Raw genomic sequence first — 22,561 nt, forward strand, 5'->3', positions numbered from 1 at the left:
GAAAAAAACAAATAAAGAATTTCTTTACTATTTTGCACCCCAAGTGATGCAGATGCTGCTGATAGCATGTGCTGTAGTGGCAGTGGTTTGTATTTCTAGAGTGTGTCAAAGAAAATCCAATGTGCAAAATTTTTTGGTGACAAATGCAAGAGTTTTTTACACAAAAAATGCAACTCTTTTTCATATTCACATAATTGCAGATGTTGCAATGTGTGTCATACTCGAAAGGAAGTGGGAGGATATGTCTTACATTAGAATTATGACAGTTGGTATTTGGTGGGAGGAAGATGTCTAACTTGAGAAATATTACAGACTGTATTTGAGGAATTTTAGAAGGACATTTTGTGGCGTGCAAATGCGAGTGAAGGCAGAAAGCAGTGTGACGACTTCATTAAACCGATCAATTTGTCCGCTTTTTAGCCATTGATTGGCATTACTTTGCAAGTTTAACTCTTCCAATAACATAATTTCCTTAACCCAGTTTTTAACACTTGCGCACGGTGGGACGGAATACCGATATAGCGTGCCAAAAATAAAAGTCGATGTATTATTGCATGTTTATTAATAATTATGATAAGAAAAGCTTTAGATTGACAATTTTACCTCATTTATTAGGATATTTGGTAAACTTATATTTTTAACATTTTTTGGGAATAGCCCACTTCAAACGGTACCGCCCGATTTTGGTAATTTTAAAGTTTTTAGCCAAATTATCGAAATTAAAAAGCTGAAATTTGCATTACGTCTTCGTTGGAGGTATAAAATATTCCGACAGAGAATTGTCAGTATAGACCTACGTTTTGATATAGCCCCCATAGGACGATACGGACCGATTTTAGTAATTTTGAAGATTTTAGCCACAATTTTGCTTTTCAAAATAGTCAGGCTTAATCCCATAGTGGTTGTTTTAATATTTTATTAAAAAATTGGCGATGTTTACCAAGGGCTAAGGCAGGAAAGACTATAGTTTCGGATCTCGCCACAGATCCTCACCAGTTCCCTTGTTTCTTGTTTTTCAACAAGAAACTTTTTATACCCAAGTGTTTCGCTCAAATATATGTATACGTGTCCATTTCGGTGGGATATTGAGGCCACAACCTTCAAAATACCGAAAATCGGCAGGTACCGTCCTATGGGGGCTGTATGAGGACGTAGACCTATATCGACAAATTTCAGGGGGGAAGTTTTATACCCCCTACAAAGACTAAGTTCCTAATTTCAGCCATTTTAGGGGTACATTGAGGTCAACATATTGGAAATATCGAAAATCGGGATATACCGACAAATGTCATGTGGAAAGTGTTATACCCTCAACGAAGACTAAATGCCAATCTTAAAAAATTTCGGTGGGATATTGAGGCCACTACCTTCAAAACACCGAAAATCGGGAGGTACCGAAGACGTTGATTTATACCGACAAATTTCAGGTACACCAACGAAGACTAAGTACCAAATTTGAGCTACTTTTTGGGGATATTGAGGCCACAACCTTCAAAATACCGAAAACCTGGAGGTACCGTTCAATGGGGCTATATAAGGACGTAGACCTATACCGACAAATTTGAAGTAGAAAGTTGTATATCCCCAACGAAGTCTAAATACCACATTTCAGCCATTTCGGTGGGGTATTGCGGTGAAATACCGCTCTATGGGGTCTATATGATGGAGAGAACCTTTACCGACATATTTCAAATGGAGCGTTGTATACCCCTAACGAAGACTTAATACCAAATTTCAGCCATTTCGGTGGGATATTGAGGCCTCCCGTTCTATGGGGGCTATATGAAGGCGTGGAGCTTTACCGAGAAATTTCAGATGAAAAGTTTTATACCCCTAACTAAGACTAAATACCAAATTTCAGTCATTTCGGTGGGATATTGAGGCCTCCTATAAGATACCGAAATTCGGGAGGTACCGTTCGATGAAAGCTATATGAAGGCGTAAACCTATACAAACAAAATTCAGATGAAAAGATGTATACCCTCAACGAAGGCTATGCCGATAAATTTCATGTGGAAATTTTTTTACCCCCAACGAAGAGTAAATACCAAATTTCAACTATTTCGGGTGGATATTGAGTTCACATTTTTCAAAATACCGAAAATTGGGATGTACCGTTCTATGGGGGCTTTATGACCTATACAGACAAAATTTCATTTACCAAACGCATTGACAGCCTGCAAACACCAGAACAAAATATTTGCAAGCTGACAGCACGATTCAACTAAGAAATCATAGATTTCTGTGAGTTGAAGTAACATCAACGCAGTTACCTGTGAGTATGTTGTTGAAATTTAAAAATTCCCTTTCGCGCGTGTCTTTGCTGTTTTTTTGTTTTGTTTTAGTGGAAGATTCAATCATATGATTTCTTAAGTCTGGAGTATTCCCCCATTGGCTTAACTTCATCATTACCTTTGAGAGTAATGTTTACAAAACGCACTGACAGTCTGCAAAATTTACTGATCGCTACCAATATCATGATTTCATCCCGGCAAAGGGAATTATCATTTGGCTTTTCAGTTTTTGAAATGATGATTTTTCTAGTGAAAACCTGAACTCTTTAAGCATCGAGTACTCTCATGTTTATGAGAATGATGCTCCCTTTTCGGCTTTCCCAAAAAAACATAAAGCCCCAGCCCCATAAATATATAAACAAACAACTGATTCTAACACCCTATTTTAATTGGAGAGATTAATAAAGCCGATATGTCTGATGAGCTGCTACCAACAGCGAAATCGGTTACATAATGGTGGGTGTGGAAACCATACAGATTGAATGAGCAAATATCCATTTCTGTGAAACAAATTGAATTCGAAGAAAAACATCGATGACAGAGAAGCCACTCCACGTCCGATATGTCTGATGAGCTGCTACTAACAGCGAAACTGGTCAAATAATGGTGGTTGTGTGGGTTCGAAACTTCGGTTTTAATTAAAATTAATATTAAAATGATCTTCGTCCTTATAGGCAAAATTTTCAAATAAATGAATTTAAAACAAGTGAGAAAATGCTATAGTCGGTACGGGGCCGACTATGCGATACCCTACACCACTACCTTTGTGCATTATCTTTCCACTTGAAAACATTTCTTTTAGGGAGATACGAAAGTTTTCGCCTATCTGGCTTTTATACCAAATGACTTAAGGCGAACTGAACCAAAATAATTAACATTTAATTTTATATTTGACTACTGTCGACATCACCAACATCAATAGGCTTCTATCTCTGTGAGAAAATTTCGTGATGATCCGATCAAAATTCCGACCTATAGTGTGATTGCAGAAAAAGTGGAAAAAAGGGATGTATTACCGACTATTGCGATATCTCTATTATTTTACCACCTACGCCAACCTACTTTGCATAATTTTAAAGATGGGATTTTCTACTTTCTCAGTCAGGCTTTGCTTTTAGAAGGTCCCCAACCAAAGGTGTGATATCCGTCATTATTATTAAAATCGCAAAAATTAAAAGTTGGGTTTTATTTGCGACTATTGTCGCCCTAAATGTTATCCGACCATCACCAAAATCAATAGGCTTCTTCCTCTGTGGGACCCCCATTAACCCTCATAATTTCGTGACTATCCGGTCGAAATTGCGACCTGCAGCGTGGTTTCCAAAAAATGGATAAATGGGATTTATTACCGACTATTGCGACATCTCCGTTATTTGGTCATCTACGCCGATCTAGTTTGCATCATTGTAAAGATGGAATCTTTTACTTTCATGGGCAGGCTTTGCTTTTGGAAAGTCCCCAACTAAAGCTGTGATATTCGTCATTATAATTAAAATTGAAAAACTGAAAATTTGGGGTTTTTTGCGACTATTGTCATATCGTCGTTGTTTGATCACCTACGAGAACCTACTTTTACCTAACCTTTACATCGTTAGAAAGGTGATATTTTCTACTTTCATTGTCAGGTTGTACTTTTGGAATACCCCATACAGAAGCTGAGATATTCGCTTTGAAAGAAAACGTTGTCTTTTTATCACCATACGTTTTTTGCCCATTCCGACCCCTAAATATTATCCGACCATCACCAAAATCAATAGGCTTCTTCCCCTCCGGGACCCCCATCAACATCCGAAATTTCGTGAAGATCCGATCTAAAATGCGACCTGTAGCGTGATTACAAAATTTAGATGGACAGACGGACGGACGGACGGACTGACGGACGGACACACATAGCCAGATCGACTCAGCTCAGTCGAGACATTCATTTTGGTATATATAAGTATGAGTCTACGACCATTATTTCGATGCGTTACAAACTTTTTGGCCAAAACCAACTTATAATACCCTCCCCACATAGTGGTGTAGGGTATAAAAATTGACGTATATTGCCGATGTCATGCTTAAGTGTTCTATATGCTATTTTCCTATCTTGATATAATCGCATTTTAATATTTGCGTCAAAACTGCGTGGAGACGTCTTAACCCCCTGTTTTTGTAAAAAATCGTATTCTTCTCACACGAATTGTCAAATTTTGTAGATCGATTTACTCGCTTTAGCGCAAATGTAGAACGCTGATTTTAAAATGAGGATTTCTTAGCGATATATGGAACGTGTATACGAAAAATTAGGTATGTACATATGTCTTCAGGGGGCTGAGCTATGTATGCCTAAATTATTACGACTATAGACGAACGAAGAAAAATAAGTTACAAAAACAGGGGGTAAGAAACTATTTGTATTTCTGACTTGAATTATTAATAATATTATATAGAATATCTTTGCAAACAATTTAGAGGAACATCTGTTGGAACATAAAAGTTATAGAAGATTTTGTAAAAATATAATTTTTTCGATTTGTTCCATATCCACACTTATGACACAAATGTGATATATTTTATATTACATGGAACAAATTCACAAAAAAACAATGTTAGCATCTTTATCTCAATAAATTCAAAACAAAGTCCATGATTAACATTTTGATTTTTTAAATGTGTTTTAATGTTGTTTTTAATTAAAATTTTTTTATCTGGAAAAAACTTATGCTTCCTCATCGAATAGTAGATATCTCGGAAACTAGAGCAGATAAGAAAATGCCGACCAAAAATTCTGAATGAGCAAACGCGAAAACACTAGAAACTACCTGTATTTCGTTTACGATATATAAAAAATGGAAAAGATTCAACAATGAAAACAATAAAAACTATGTTTATAGATAAGAAAACTCAAAAAAACAAAAAAAAAATGCTGGAGCGCTTTTTAAATAAATCGCAATTCAAGTGACACCGATATTGTGATATAAATTAGGACAATGGATTGACTGTATCGCCTCCTTATATTACAATGTTATGCATAGACATCGGATTTTAGCATGTTTTTTATTTCTTATCCGATTGGACTCAAATATGCAAGTGTTTTTTTTTTTTTGACGAAAATCGTCAATTAAATTTTGAAAATCATCAAAAAAGCGTTCTAAATTATGTTTTTTGCCGTTTAACATAGTTTTTTGCAGATTATTATGTTATTGAGACTCTCCAGATATTCCGCCGCAGCAATAAATCTGGACTAATAAGACTTAAATCAGTTTTCACAAAGTGAGAAAATGTCAAATAACCCAGCATTCCTATTACAACACATGTTGCTTTCTATACAAATAAAGGCAATGGAAAAATTTCAAAAACTCAATCAGAAATGTCAAAATCAACGTGTCCAAATATGGTGATAGTTTCTACTCATTAAGGTTGTCAAAGGCACTATACACCTAAAAGGCAAAGATTTCAAGGAATCTTAATTTCACAAAAAAATGAAATTTTACATCTATCCCGTGTTTTGCTTACATCCTGATGTAAACTTTAAAAACGTCATATTTCTAGCTCTACTTTCACAATCTGATTGGCTTTTTCTGTAATTTGGGAAAATTGAGTCTTGTTGCATGGTAAATTGGTAAAAAGTAAGGAAAGGAACAAATACAGGCAATGCCAATAAAAATGACCGGATTGTCGTATAGACAAATCTCACTATTTTTACACGTAGAGCACTTTTTACTTCTTTATTTCATTTAAAAGTTGGGTATTAGAAATTAGAATTTAAAAAAGTATTATTATATAACTACCACGAGTGATTTAATCATAGAAAATAATTTATTTTCTTTACTATTCGTTATTCCAGACAATTTGATAATTCGGACACCGCCGAAACCTGTGGTGTACAGATTATCGAGATTATACTGTATATATGGGAGCAATATCCAAATCTGAATCGATTCTTACCAAAATAAATAGGGATTGCCCCTAGGGCAAAAAAATCTCCAATTTATATGCGAATTTGTTTTCAAAAAGGCATGGGAACTGCGGTTCTATTTCGTTTCCTTTTGCATGTTGCAAACTCATTCACTAAGACATAATACCCTTAGGGTATTAAAATATAGTTATCAGTGCCATCATGTATAAAAATTCCGTGAGGAATTTGTTTCCTTTCCCAAATTTCACAATTATTTATTTCCATATTTATGCCCAAAAAGGGAATATTTTTGTGGATTCGACTGGAATACGCCATAATGAAACGTTCATTTTGACAATTCTGATTGAGTTGTTGAACCAATTTGTATAGGAAAGCAACTTATGTTGTAATAAGAAGGCTGGGCTATAGGGAATTTTCTAAATCTTTTAGTCTAGATTTATTGCTGTGGCGGAATAATAATTAATAACATAATAATCTGCTAAGAAGTCGACGTTAAACGACAATAAACTTAATTTAGAACACTTTTTGCTGACTTTCCAAATTTAATTTGACGATTTTCGTAAAAAAAATTAGTTGCATATTTTGCGTATTTTTTTGCATACTTTGCATATTTTGTGCATATGCAAAATATGCAAATATGCAAAAAATAAAAAATATGAGCCTGTCATTACATTCAGTTTTCTTCAAAACGAATTTTGGCCCAATCAGAATTTTCGTATCTTTATTAATAAAAAATATGCAAAATCCGATGTCTAGTTATGCATAGTTAGTTATGCACCTTAACTAACTTTAAATGAAAACCGCTAAAACCAGGGAAGTTTTTGCGGATTCTCAAACAGCATTGTTTATTAGGGCTATAACCAAAAAATACCACCACATAGCCGTGTAGAGCATGAAAAACTATTATGAAACACGGTGTCAATTTTTCTCTATCGCGAAAAAAGTTTCCGCACCAAATGCATTGAAGTTCTGTAATGCATTTTTTAATTTTATCTGTCATAACAACATATTTGCTTTTCATTAAAATTTTAATTTTTTTTAATCTAATTTAAAATCATTATCAAAGCGTTCTGGACCAATTTGTTCTCAAATCGCGCCATTTCGGACCATATTAGGATTTTTTGACACTATTGCAATTTTTGGTTTTTCTTTATAAACTCGTGAATTTTATGTTTATATTTTTTTAACCTATCGGACAAGAGAATATGGGGTCATTTGCAACGAATTCACGAAAGTTACAGGCTGTTTTTGTTGACTTTGCCTGTGTTAATTGTATTTTTTCTATAAATATTTATTCAAACAAAGCAAATTTAAAATTATAACTAGAAAAAGCATCAAAAGGGTTTTAGTAATCAAAGTTGGTGCGGAGACTTTTTTCACCGAATCGATCTTAGAAACGTGTTTTCATTATTAGGACAAAATTCCCCACATGGTACTGGTGTTGTATTTTTGTAGAAAACAAATACGATTCTCACAAGCAAAGTAAAAAAAAAACAGCCTGTAACTTTCGCGAATTCGTTGCAAATGACCCCATATTCTTTTGTCCGGTAGGTACAAAAAATATAAACATAAAATTCACGAGTTTATAAAGAAAAAGCAAAAATTGCAATAGTATCAAAATTTCCTAATATGCTCCAAATGGCGCGATTTGAGAACAAATTGGTTCAGAACGCTTTGATAATGATTTTAAATTAGACTACAAAAAAAAATAAAAATTTTAATTAAAAGCAAATATGTTGTCATAACAGCTAAAATTACAAAATGCATTACTGAACTTCAATGCATTTGGTGCGGAAACTTTTTTCGCGGTAGAGAAAAATTGACACCGTATTTCATAATAGTTTTTCATGCTCTACACGGCTATGTGGTGGTATTTTTGATATTTGCAAAAAAGTGCAAAAAGTTATATCCCTATTGTTTATATATGAGAAAAATCCAGAAACAAGAAAAAATCGTGGGATGAATTTTTTAATAAATCGCAATCAAAGTTCACATATTTAGGGTTTTTTAGATTTTCACGATTTTGCTTGGAAACCACAAGTCCTATTGAAACGGTACTAAAGAAAATGTTGTAGCAGTGAAAATTCTGTACATGATTGATATTTTCCTAGATTTACCATTTTTAAGATATAGATGTTCAGATGATACTTTTTTCTTAGGTCTTCAGGATTTAGCATGATAACTGCAAATCCTTTCGAAATGGGACTAAAGAATGTGTTGTATCTGTGAAAATTCTGTACAAGATTGCCTTTCGTAATTTTTCTCTAGATTGTACCATTTTTGAGATATATAAGTTTAACTTGGTAAATTGTAGTCATGACCTTGTTTTATAAGGAGGCGATACATTCAATCCATTGTTTTAATTTGTAGTTCTATATCTCACTAACGGTAAAAGCTACGAAGATATCGTAGAAGTAAGTCTTGTAGAGAATTTTCATAGCTACAAAATTATTTTCAGTACGATTTCAATTGGACTTGCGGTTTCTAAGCAAAATCGTGAAAACCTAAAAACCCTTGAAAAAATTTTAACTTGAATCGTGATTTATTTAAAAAGCGCTCCGGCGATTTTTTTTGTTTTTTGATTTTTCTTATCTACAAATATTGTAGTTTCCGAATTTTTGATTTTTGACACGCCAGATCGATATTTAGTCCCACTGTATTGTGCTTTCCCAACATTACCCTTACGTAATGTATTGTGAAAATTGGCTGGTGGTAAAAAATTGTCTAAACATATTTCAAACCCACAAATTTTATTACAAAGTCATCATCTTGGAATATCCATAATTTTATATCTTTACTAAGAATTTGTTTTATGTTTTATTATCTAAAATACCAAAAAATTACAAATCAAAAAGAATTTGTCAACTTGTTTCGTTTTGGTTAAAACCATAGCACAACAACCATCCAACGAACCAGCGCCCCTTACTGTGTAATCCTCGAGATAAACATGTTAAAAAGCCACATTAGTTGCAGTTATTGTTTGGTATTTAGTGATTGGACAAATATTTCTTAACGTACTTTTTTACGGTTTTGGAACAAAATGCCACACAATGGACAATGTAACAACAAGATAACAATGTCCAAACAAAAGCCGAAGGATAAACAACAATAACATTTCCTAATCATACGGTCATCGCAAAAGAAGACGAAATGAGTTAAAGGATGGCAGAGATGGGCTGTACACATACCCAGCCTTTTGTCACCATCGCCTTTGCTGGTACGTGTCGCATAAAATTCCACTTAAAAAAGGTAAAGAAAGGATAACACAGCAAATATTTGTAAGAATCAGGCGACAACAGCATGTAAAGAGTAGCACAAAAAAGTGTTTTTTGTCCCTTTGGCGGGCTACCTGATTGTTACAGCAGTAGCAAATGAGAGTTACACATCTTTTCATGTATGTGTATGAATGTATGTTTTTATGTGTTTCTGAAATATCCTTTACATTGTCTCCACGATCAGCCCTTTCCTTTGATCTGGGTGAATGTGCTAACATAATAATGATGTTTGACAAGTTAATCTGAATATTAATGGTTTTTAAGCAAAATTGTACAAAGTTTACAGGGACATACATGGTTCATGTATTGTTGGTTGGTTTTGTGTCGCCAACTGGCGTCATAGAATATCCTTTGATTATTTACACTGAGGATTACTGATCAGTAGTAATCTTAGAGACACAAAACATTCATTCTTAAAGGAAGTGGGTTGTATGGCAAATTTTAAGGCGGTTTCAAGTATTTCATTTGTATTGTGTTTCGCAGTTTAAGGCAGATATTTTAATGGGAGGAGAATACCCAATGATTTGGCATTAATTATGGAATATCCCTTTTTCGTGGAAACCTTTTTTGCTCGGAATAGATAATTTCTAACCTAACCATGCAAATGTGGTATTTTGTAAAGGGATTATTATTTGCCTAATATTCGGGACATTGTATTTGCAACAATAATAATTGACTAATTTATTGGAATTTTACTCATGCAGAGTTAAGGGGTTAACAATTGCAGCAAACATTCAGTGTTAAAGAAATAACTATATATGGGGATTTCTGAGTGAAAACGGACACTTTTGCTTTTTTGATTTGTTGATGCTGCTCCTCAGCAAAACATTTCAATATATTTTCAGATTTTTTTTGACTAACGGTTCCAGAGATATCGCGCCTTGAAAAAGTCGAATTCCTTAAAAACTATATGCAAAGAAATACTCATAACTTCCTTAATATTGATCCAAATAGAAAAAATCTAATAATAAATAAAAAGAAAATTTAACAACGGGCTTGGTTGCAATTTTCGCGATTTAATATTTAAAATCAACTTTTTTCAATAGTAGTACCCTTTGATTTTCTTAAAATTTTTTTGTGTTAAACTACAATTAATAACAAACATTGTAACCTCTCATTGGTATTGGGATTCGAATAGTTTTTGTAATTTTGTTTTTAAATTTGTCAATAAAATTTTTCCTTTAGGTATATCAGTGTGAAACATTTGTTATATTACAAAAAAATAGTGAAAATAGAATGACGTTTTTGTGTATCCACGATAGGTTTAGCCATTTTAAATTCAAATCCTTTTTCGTATTTAAATAATGATTTCTGGAGAAAAAATCACTTAAATATTTGGTAGATTATTCGGAGCGGATATCCATTCATATAATTCCCAAGCTGTGGTTATGACATGATGCTTTTCAGGATTTATTATAGTCCCTGTCTTTATCCTAACGCGATCTAATTATAAAATTTACAAAAAATGGCAAAGGCGACATATATGTTTTTGTAGTTTTTCTTGGCTGATGGACCGTGGAACCTCACCATTTAATGCAATTTATAAATATATCGTTTTTCTGTCATAATAGGGGAGATACCGTACCACCTCCGAAATTCATGCCTATGGGTACCACGGCACATTCCAAAAAATTTCATCAAAATCGGTTCTTTAAATCAACAACACGGTGCTCTTGAACCAACTTTTAATGGAAGGTGTTTACACCTGGGAAGTTTTTGCGGATTCTGAAACTACAATGTTCATAGATGAGAAAAACCAATAAACAAAAAAAATCGGCGGAGCGCTTTTTAAATAAATCGCAGTCAAAGTTCACACTTACAGCCTTTTTTGAGTTTACACAATTTTGCATGGGAACCGCAAGTCCTATCGAAATCGGATTAGAGAACATTTTGCAGCTGTGAAAATTCTCTACAGGATTGACTTTTATGATATTTTCGAAAGCCAATCTTGTAGAGAATTTTAACAGTCCCATTTCGATAGGACTTACTGTTTTCAAGCATATCGTGAAAACCTAACAAAACAAGTAAAGAAGTATCAGTCGGTTTTGCCGACAGAGATATACCCTCAGCGTATGTGAATTGAAACTTTCATCTACTGACAGATTTAATGTATGTAGGGTCTTTTCAGAATTTTATGGCCCTTTTTGGACATTTCAACTTGCGACAAAAAATTTGGATTAGGATTAAAGTTGAAAAGTGTTGCGGAGGAGGTACTTGAAGGAATAGACCGGCATAGTCCATTATGGAATTGGATTTTTTTTTTTTTTTTGGGAGTCATATCTTTTCGATATCGCGCCCTCTAGTCATTTCAGCTGGTCATCGTATAACTTTTGGACCAGTATGCCAGGAGGCACGGACTTGAACACAGAAAACATAATATCGCTGCAAGCAGGACCGCAACGAACAGCATCGGTATACATTTCCAAAGGATCTTCGAACAGACCCTAAAGTGCACTTAGACACTAATGTTGAACTTTTGTGGGGGAAGTAGGTTAAGGAGAGGACGGATATGGGCCATTTTAAAAGTTAAACTAAATTAGGACAAAATATTAGGAGATCCAAAGTTTGGACCAAATTGGTTGTCCCGTTCAAGAGATATCCTGCATAACATTTTAGTAACATTTTTTAAATAATGGGGGCATGTACCGGATGTTGTGGCCCGGTATTGCCCATCTTCGAACTGAAACTAAGTTCGGACAACGTATGACGAAGGCCAAATACGAAAAGGCCAAAACCGGTTGATCAGTTCGAGAGTCATAGTGCTCTCCACTGACTACATATGGTGTTTTTGCACCTTTCGGGCTTTTTTCTCAAGAAGTATGGACTTGCCCCTAAAAAACTTTTAACGTCGCGACGTAATAGAGTCAGCGAATGCAAGTTGATTCAATAAAAATCAAAGAGATTCCAGAGGTCTTAAAGTGAACTTATCCGAAATTTTGTGTGGGAGGTACATGAAGGAGTGGACAAATATATACCATATTTGAACCTGATCTATATCTGGAAGATATATTAGGATGTGTAAAGTATAGACCAAATCGGCCACTCTCTTCATGAGTTATCGTACACACAATTTTTCCGAATATTTTTTTAACTTTGTGGGGCAGGTACCTGAAGGAGTAGGCAGATAGTGCTTATCTTCGAACTGAAAGTAAGTTTGAACAAAATATTACGAAGGCCAAATTTTTGACCGAAACCGCAGATCCCTTCGAGAGATATCTTGAGCTCAAACCACTACACACGGTGTTATAGGGTTTTTTGTTGCATATATCAGGCTATTTTCTCAGGAAGTATATACAAGCTGTTACAACAAAAATCAAAGCGAATTTTGAGTGGGAGGTACCCGATTAAGTGGACCGATTGAGTCCATATTGGAACCTCATCTAAGTCTTGTAGACAATTCACGATGTGCAAAGTATGGACCAAATCAGTTACTCACTTCAAAAGTTATTGTACGCACAAATTGTCCGTACATTTTTGAACCAGACAGACGGACATTGCTAAATCAACTCCAAATTGTCTGAAACGGATTTCGTCCAAACATACTTGGGGTCTAAAACCATTATTTTGATGAGGTACATTTTTCCCATATGAAATTTAGCTTAAATGCTGAGGGTATAAAAAAACTAAAAATGTGACCCGAACTTCTTTATGTCAAAAATGGTAAAACCTAGGAACAAATCATAGCGGTCAATCCTCTAAAAAAAATTTCACAGCTACAACATTTTCTTTAACTTCATTTCCGTAACGCGAAAACCTCAAAAAAACCAAAAATGTGAACTTTGACCGCGATATATTTTAGGATATCTCATATATGAACATTGCTGTTTCAGAATCCGCAAAAACTTCCCAAGTGCAAGCTCCTTTCATTTAAAGTTGGTTCAAGAGCACCGTGCAAATATATAGCACAACAGATACATAGGGACATTCCTGAACATTTTCTTATAATTTCAGGATAATCGGTTCAGTAGTTTTGTAAATATAACATATTTAAAAAGCTATGACGAGCATTTAAAAAAGATTACTCAAATCGGTCCGGCCGTTCTCAACTGATGCAGCAATTACCAACGAACGACATTTGATTTTTGTGTATAAATATTTGAAAATTGTTCGTCGTCGTGTCTTTAAGCCCAAAATAAGTACGTAAGTAGGAGATACAACCACAATTGTCTAACAAATTAATTTCCAAGCCGACGCATTCGTAATTATTATAAATAAAGCATTTTTAAAGAAATACGGTATAGCGGAAGTAGCTCGCCCCTTCCGTCTTTGCATAAAAACCTAAGTTGGGTTATGGCGAATATTTCTAAAAAAGAATTATCCAAATCGGTCCAGCTGTTCTCAACTGATGCTATTACCAACGAACGACATTTGATTTTTATTTATAAAGATTTATCTATTTATTTGTTTATTTATTGGTAAAATAAGAAATGTTTCACACTGGTACACATATAGGAAAACATTTCTTGACAAATTTAAAAAAAAAAATTAAAAAAAAGGAAATCTTAAACCACTTTTTACAGAAGTGTCCGACTGCACTCAGAATTCCCCATATGTTTTTTCATTGCTTTTTAGGACGAAAATTCTTGTTTGATCGTTTAGGTGCCATATCATGAACTTTTTACCCTCCGCTACAAGATGTCATTCCGTTTGTAACAAATCAAAAATTTGGTGTGGGGGTATTAGACTTATTGTTCCTAATTACACGTACGACTGGCGCCAACGCATATAATTAATTATCCAACGTTTAAAACTTGACCGGAGAGTAATCTGCTCAATATCATCAAACCGCGTGGAGTGCTTGACTAGAGACAGGTTGGAATCTTTGTTGAGATACTCAAATCCCGGCTCATCCAACTGTTTCACCATTACCATGAAGATTCCATAAGCGCCCAACGCTTTCGATGACTTAGCGTTCCTGATGGCATTCGCAACATCATCCATTGTAAATTGTGGAGGTTCCTCCTCGACAGGAAGAGATATTCGCTCTGTCACTACCGGTGTGCTCGACAAAATGTCAATTAAAATAACTTGTGCTTCTAATCAGTTCTTCTTTCCAGGGTTCGTGAGCGGCTTACTCACTCTTCAGATGATTTAGCCACTTGTTCCTATTACCGCTCAACGAGCAACGTGTTAACTTCCAGTGTCAGATCCCCGACCCTGGGGGCAATGGGGTTGACACGACGAAGCTTATCACGCTCATTTGCTAATCTCATCGCCTCTGCTGTGAAGTTTAGTACCACTTTGGGTATTCGACCAGCTGGTATATGGCGAACGCTTGCAGCAGTGATGATGTCTCCGAACGTCCTTTCTGCTACCCGAACAACATAAGGGTTTGGCAGATCTCTGAAGTGGTGATTAGTGAACTCTCTGAAACTCGGCCAATTAGATTTCCCACTATGGATGAAAATGTGACGTTCAGAGGTGATGAAATAGAGCGGTCTGCTGATGGACACAATTATGGGGAAATTATCTGATCTAATTCTAAAGTCACACGTTGAAAATTTCGTACGAAACTTTCGCAGCTTTTGGGAGAGAAAGGAGGTGAAGGAGCTCTTTCATCTCCGGACTCTTCCAAAAGCTGTGAAAGTTTCAATGTGTGGCTTTAGAGTAAGAGAAACGGCGTGTTTCCAGGTGACGAAATTTGACCATGCAAACGTAGAACTATCAATCTGCTTAGTCAGCACTATACCCTTCTGATCGTTTCCGAGGATCGAATGCCACAATTCACGATGAACATTAAAGTCCACCAAGACTAAACGGTTATGAACTTCCAAAGGCAGGCTAATGTTGGGCCTATAACCTGGAGCTATTTATCGGCGGCAACTCTTCCTCGTCAGTACCACACCCTACTGCTACCCCCATACATTCCATGTGTGGATCATTAGAGCCAGGCTCAAGCGAGATAGGTCTGTATTAAACAGACTGGTGCAATAGGAAAGCTAATACCCCATATCTTTTTCTGGTGTGATACTTTCTTAGTACGTTGTAACCATCGCAACGCTGCAAGCTACAGTTCTTTTTGAGCTTGCTTTCCTGCACCGCTGCGACCATTCGATATTCTTTCCACTATTTTCTCGAACTAACTTCGGAGCCTATTGCAATTAACCCAAATATAGGACACACAAAATTCTTGTTTGTTTGTTGTCATCAAGGATATACCTAGAAATGCATCTGACACCATTTCGGAGGGGCTCAGTACACAACATTTTAATTTTTGTGAGTAAAATATACAAAAAACGTCTAAGAAATTATCATTATCAAGTCTTTAGCATATCTGGGTTAAATTGCAAAAAGGATGCATTTTCAGGGCGTGGAGCTGCAACGGCTGGTGTTAAGTGCTACGTGTGCGGCTGCTGTTGGGGGACTGCGGTTGAGTCGCGTAATCTGATGACGACGACTCACTGGGGGCTGTGTTCAAGCAGCATGCAGCAAAATAGTCCCTCACATCGACGAGTGTATCATTTCTTTTTACCTTTTCCAGCAGAATGTGTAAAAGATCAAAGGTCGAATGGCTGTTTCCTTGTCTCAAACATGTTTTGGTACTAAAATGTTCGGAGAGCTTCTATCCTATTTTAACTGATGACCTGGTATCAGTTAATGCCATCTTACAAAACTAAATGAGGTTAAAAATTCAAATAACCATATCAGGAAAAAAATTACAAAGCTACATACATAGTTTGGGTATCTTTTATTTGCTGCAATTTTAATATCGTGCTCCTCTCTACAGGAGGAAGTGCCTGCACCAAAGCCTTCATATTGATGTCTCACCCTTTGTTAGAACTTTCGGACTTCATTCTGGCTCCTATACATCTTTTCACACTCCTTTTTTCCCATTTGACTCTTTTTTCTACGATACGTCTACCAGAATTTTTCTTTTGGTTCGTTTTTCAACATTTTTGTTCTCATTTATCGGTGATCTGGAATTTTTCCGAAATTCTTGGATCCAAAATTTGAGTTCTGCATTGGTAGGGCGAAAAGGTAAACGTAACTATTTACTCGTCGAGACATCCAGCTGGGTTTTCGATAGGTTCACACCAAGAATATGTTTGTGTGCCTGATATGGTAATAGGATATCACACCAGCTCTAACAAAATCTTTTTTGTCGTTAATAGCTGTATGTTGTTGAGATTTCCTTCGCCTGACAATACAATGTCTCTCAAACTATCTTTGAACAACAATCATCGACTTGGCCCTCAGTGTCGGATTGTTTAATGACGAGTTCAGTGTGGTTATTCCTGGGTCTCCAATGAATATCTACACGGTGTTAATTATAACAGTAAAGAATATTTAAACAAGTAAAAAGTAGTTAAGTTAAAATAGTGTTAATTAAAATGGAATAATTAGGGGCCTTTCACAATTTTAGGTGGAACAACTTTTCGACAATGGGGAGTCTATCCATTGTCGAAAACTGCCTCCCACTATTGCTTAAATTACACTGTGAACACAAATGTTGGGGCAGAGATAATTCCTTTTGGAGAGGGAAGCCCTTGGTGTGTGTATATTAAAAACCCCGAAGGACAGATGCGCCGTGAGTCGAACTTCCGCGTTATGGCGTGATGAAGTTTTTGCAAGAGACCCTGTATGCCATCATGAATTATCATTATATCTTTGTTTGTTGTTTTTGTAGAGCACTTAAGCAACAGTGAACAAAGATATAACGCTAATTCCTGATGGCGCCATAACGCGGAAGTTCGACTCACGGCGGATCTGTCCTTCGGGGTTCATAATATACTCACCAAGGCCTTTATTCCCCAAGAGGAATTTCCCGTGCCCCAGGAATTTTCCGTACCCTAATCTAATCTAAAAAATGTGTTCAGCTAGGTGAAAGGTACCACCTACGGGGCTATATCAAAGAGTCAACCTATCTTTAAATTTGTTGGCGAAAAAGTTTTATAGCTGCAGGGAACTTCAAGAGTCAAATTGAGGGTAGTTTCATCAAAACAATGTAGACCCTCAAAAATGGACCCATGTTGCCGAATTTTAGTGAAGAAATTTCGTGACCACTGAAAATTCTCGAAAATCGGGAGGTACAGTTATATGGGGGGATATACCAAAACATGGACCTATATTGACGATTATTTTTGAATAGACAAAATTGTAGCTAAATACTCAAAATACCGATCATTACAGCTAGTTCGGTTAAAAATTGCAGCTAAAATTCTCAAAATACCGAAAATCGGGAGGTACCGTTATATGGGGACTATACCAAAACATGGACCTGATCCCATATCCTTTGGGATATAAGTTTGTTGATCACTAGGAACCCTAAGTGCCAAATTATAGCTAATTAGGTCTGCAAATGTGGCGAAGAACGTCAAAATACCTCAAATCCGGAGGTACCGTTATATGATCCTCGGGTGCAAAATTTCAGCACTCTATCTCAATTATTGCGGACGCTAGAGTGATTACAACAGACGGACGGACAGACGGACATGGCTAGATCGTCTTAGAATTTTATCCTGATCAAGAATATATATACTTTATAGGGTCCAAATGATTAGTTCGATGTGTTACAAACGGAATGACAAACTTAATATACCCTCCATACTATGGTGGAGGGTATAAAAACAAGGAAATTAAAAATTAAACAAGTAAAAAGTCGTTAAGTTCGGCCGGGCCGAGCTTTTTATACCCTCCACCATAAAATAGTCTTAATTAAAATGGAATAATTAGGGTCCTTTTACAATTTTAGGTGGAACAACTTTTCGACAATGGTTAGACTCCTACTGCCTCCCACTATTGCTTTAATTACACTGTGAACACAAATGTTGGGACAGAGATAATTCCTTTTGGAGATGAAAGCCCTTGGTGTGTGTATATTAAAAACCCCGAAGGACAGATGCGCCGTGATTCGAACTTCCGCGTTATGGCGTGATGAAGTTTTTGCAAGAGACCCTGTAAGCCATCATGAATTAGCATTATATCTTTGTTTGTTGTTTTTGTAGAGCACTTAAGCAACAGTGAACAAAGATATAACGCTAATTCCTGATGGCCACAGGGTCTCTAACAAAAATTTCATCACGCCATAACGTGGAAGTTCGACTCACGGCGGATCTGTCCTTCGGGGTTCATAATACACTCACCAAGGCCTTTCTTCCCCAAGAGCAATTTTCCGTGCCCCAGACTTTCACCTCCATTTTGTTGCACAGTGTTATCTGATCTAATCTAAAAAAATGTGTTCAGCTAGGGGAAAGGTACCAACTACGGGGCTATATCAAAGAGTCAACCTATCTTTAAATTTTTTGGCGGAAAAGTTTTATAGCTGCAGGGAACTTCAAGAGTCAAATTGAGGGTAGTTTCATCAAAACAATGTAGACCCTCAAAAATGGACCCATGTTGACGAATTTTAGTGAAGAAATTTCGTGACCACTGAAAATTCCCGAAAATCGGGAGGTACAGTTATATGGGGGGATATACCAAAACATGGACCTATATTGACGATTATTTTTGAATAGACAAAATTGTACCTAAAATTCTCAAAATACCGATCATTACAGCTAGTTCGGTTAAAAATTGCAGCTAAAATTCTCAAAATACCGTAAATGGGGAGATACCGTTATATAGGGGCTATACCAAAACATGGACCTATGTAGACGATGTTTCGTTGGAGATGTTTTATGACCACTGAGAACTTCAAATGTCAAATTACAGCTATTTCGGTTAAAAACTGTAGCTAAAATTCTCAAAATACCGAAAATTAGGAGGTACCGTTATATGGGGGCTATACCAAAACATGAACCTATGTTGACGATGTTTGGTGGAGATATTTCATGACCACTGATAACCTCAAATGTCAAATTGCAGATATTTCGGTTAAAAATTGTGGTTAAAATTCTCAAAATACCGAAAATCGGGAGGTACCGTTATATGGGGGCTATACCAAAACATGGACCTATGTTGACGATGCTTTGGGGAGATGTTTCATGACCACTGGGAACCTCAAATGGCAAAATACAGCTAGTTCGGTTAAAAATTGTAGCTAAAATTCTCAAAATACCGAAAATCGGGAGGTACCGTTATATGGGGGCTATACCAAAAAATGAACCTATGTGGACGATGTTTGGTGGAGATATTTCATGACCACTGAGAACCTCAAATGTGAAATTGCAGATATTTCGGTTACAAATTGTGGTTAAAATTCTCAAAATACCGAAAATCGGGAGGTACCGTTATATGGGGGCTATACCAAAACATGGACCTATGTTGACGATGTTTCGTGGAGATATTTCATGACCACTGAGAACCTCAAATGTCAAATTGCAGATAGTTCGGTTAAAAATTGTGGCTAAAATTCTCAAAATACCGAAAATCGGGAGGTACCGTTATATGGGGGCTATACCAAAACATGAACCTATGTTGACGATGTTTGGTGGAGATATTTCATGACCACTGAGAACCTCAAATGTGAAATTGCAGATATTTCGGTTACAAATTGTGGTTAAAATTCTCAAAATACCGAAAATCGGGAGGTACCGTTATATGGGGGCTATACCAAAACATGGACCTATGTTGACGATGTTTCGTGGAGATATTTCATGACCACTGAGAACCTCAAATGTCAAATTGCAGATAGTTCGGTTAAAAATTGTGGCTAAAATTCTCAAAATACCGAAAATCGGGAGGTACCGTTATATGGGGGCTATACCAAAACATGAACCTATGTTGACGATGTTTGGTGGAGATATTTCATGACCACTGAGAACCTCAAATGTCAAATTGCAGATATTTCGGTTACAAATTGTGGTTAAAATTCTCAAAATACCGAAAATCGGGAGGTACCGTTATATGGGGGCTATACCAAAACATGGACCTATGTTGACGATGCTTGGTGGAGATGTTTCATGACCACTGTGAACCTCAAATGGCAAATTACAGCTAGTTCGGTTAAAAATTGTAGCTAAAATTCTCAAAATATCGAAAATCGGGAGGTACCGTTATATGGGGGCTATACCAAAACATGGACCTATGTTGACGATGTTTCGTGGAGATATTTCATGACCACTGAGAACCTCAAATGTCAAATTGCAGATAGTTCGTTTAAAAATTGTGGCTAAAATTCTCAAAATACCGAAAATCGGGAGGTACCGTTATATGGGGACTATACCAAAACATGGACCTATGTTGACGATGTTTGGTGGAGATATTTCATGACCACTGAGAACCTCAAATGTCAAATTGCAGATATTTCGGTTACAAATTGTGGTTAAAATTCTCAAAATACCGAAAATCGGGAGGTACCGTTATATGGGGGCTATACCAAAACATGGACCTATGTTGACGATGCTTTGGGGAGATGTTTCATGACCACTGGGAACCTCAAATGGCAAAATACAGCTAGTTCGGTTAAAAATTGTAGCTAAAATTCTCAAAATACCGAAAATCGGGAGGTACCGTTATATGGGGACTATACCAAAACATGGACCTATACCCATATCCTTTGGGATATAAGTTTGTTGATCACTAGGAACCCTAAATCCCAAATTATAGCCAATTCGGTCTGCAAATGTGGCGAAGAACGTCAAAATACCTCAAATCCGGAGGTACCGTTATATGGGGGCTATACCAAAAAGTGGACCGATATAGCCCATCTTCGAACTTGACCTGCCTATGGAAAAAAGACCCTCGGGTGCAAAATTTCAGCACTCTATCTCAATTATTTCGGACGCTAGAGTGATTACAACAGACGGACAGACGGACAGACAGACGGACAGACGGACATGGCTAGATCGTCTTAGAATTTTATCCTGATCAAGAATATATATACTTTATAGGGTCGCAAATGATTAGTTCGATGTGTTACAAACAGAATGACAAACTTAATATACCCTCCATACTATGGTGGAGGGTATAAAAATGTCCCAAGTTCATAGCAGATGTCCCTGTCAATATTATTGAGCATGTATCAAAAACCATAATGTGGGCGGTAGGCTTATATGGGGACTATCGTTTAACCCTACCGCCAATTTTATGTATTTTATCCGCATCGCTCAACCGTTCTCTGTTCAGACAGACATATATTTAAACCAGCTATGTCGTAATATTGCTCTAGAATACCGGCTGAACTTAATGCATTTTCCTGCATCTTTAACGTTTTACATTGGTTTATGTGGATCAAAAGATATGATATAAGATTTTAGTCTTTAGAGAGAAGTATATTTCTCATATAACAAAACTCCACCATTTCAATAAAATATAATTTTTCTCTAGTCAATAAACAAAAATGTATTTTTATAGCGTCTATTTTGAGAACGAAAAAAAAAAACTCAAAAGAAAACCTTCAATAAGATTCCTCAAGAACAGTTATTTAAACACCTGAAAACTGTGCGAGAACAAAACACAAGATATCAACCTCGTAATTCTGTTTTATTTGCAAAATAAGAAAAAAACTAACAGTATTTTTATTCAAGTGTATATTTATTTACTTTTTGCAAACAATCCGAAATAAAAAAATAACAAAAACAATTTTACCAAACGATAATGTTTTTGCCAACTTGGCGTAAATGTAGGTCAGCAGTAATGCTAAAAAGACTGTTGTGGGGTATCACTCTATAGCCGTTTTTTATTATATATTTTTTGGTATTCGGCATTTGTGCAAAATCAACGAATTTGTCAAGTACTGCTGACTTCTGAGTTCTTGGTCTTGGCCATATTGTTGTACACACATACACGGGGGATTTGTTTATACGCACAGTGAGTGCTACTAGAAATGCCGCCAATGGTTGACTACCAAGCAACTAAGCACCTAACCGGCTAGTCACACTTAGCTCACTCAGCAAGATGCCAAAGCCAGCGGAAAAACGGGTCGACAATAAAAATAACCTCGTTAATGACTATTGAAAAATCAGACAGGAAAGCGGCAAAGCAAAACAATAACATAAACTTGTTGATCCAAGTGTTAAATTACAAATGTATTGAAGATGAAAATGCTTCATTATTAATTAAATAATATTTAATAATTAAATAATAATGTTTGTATTTTTTAAAAATTTTGCCATTTTTATATATACAAGATATTCAAGGAAAAATCCACGTCTTGTCCTAATAAAGAAGGCTTGAAAAAGTCCCTAAAAAATCCACGTCTTGTCTAAATA

This window comes from Musca autumnalis, unplaced genomic scaffold (genome assembly GCF_047663935.1).
Source record: "Musca autumnalis isolate F117 unplaced genomic scaffold, ASM4766393v1 scaffold_1, whole genome shotgun sequence".
Taxonomy (NCBI): Eukaryota; Metazoa; Arthropoda; class Insecta; order Diptera; family Muscidae; genus Musca; species Musca autumnalis.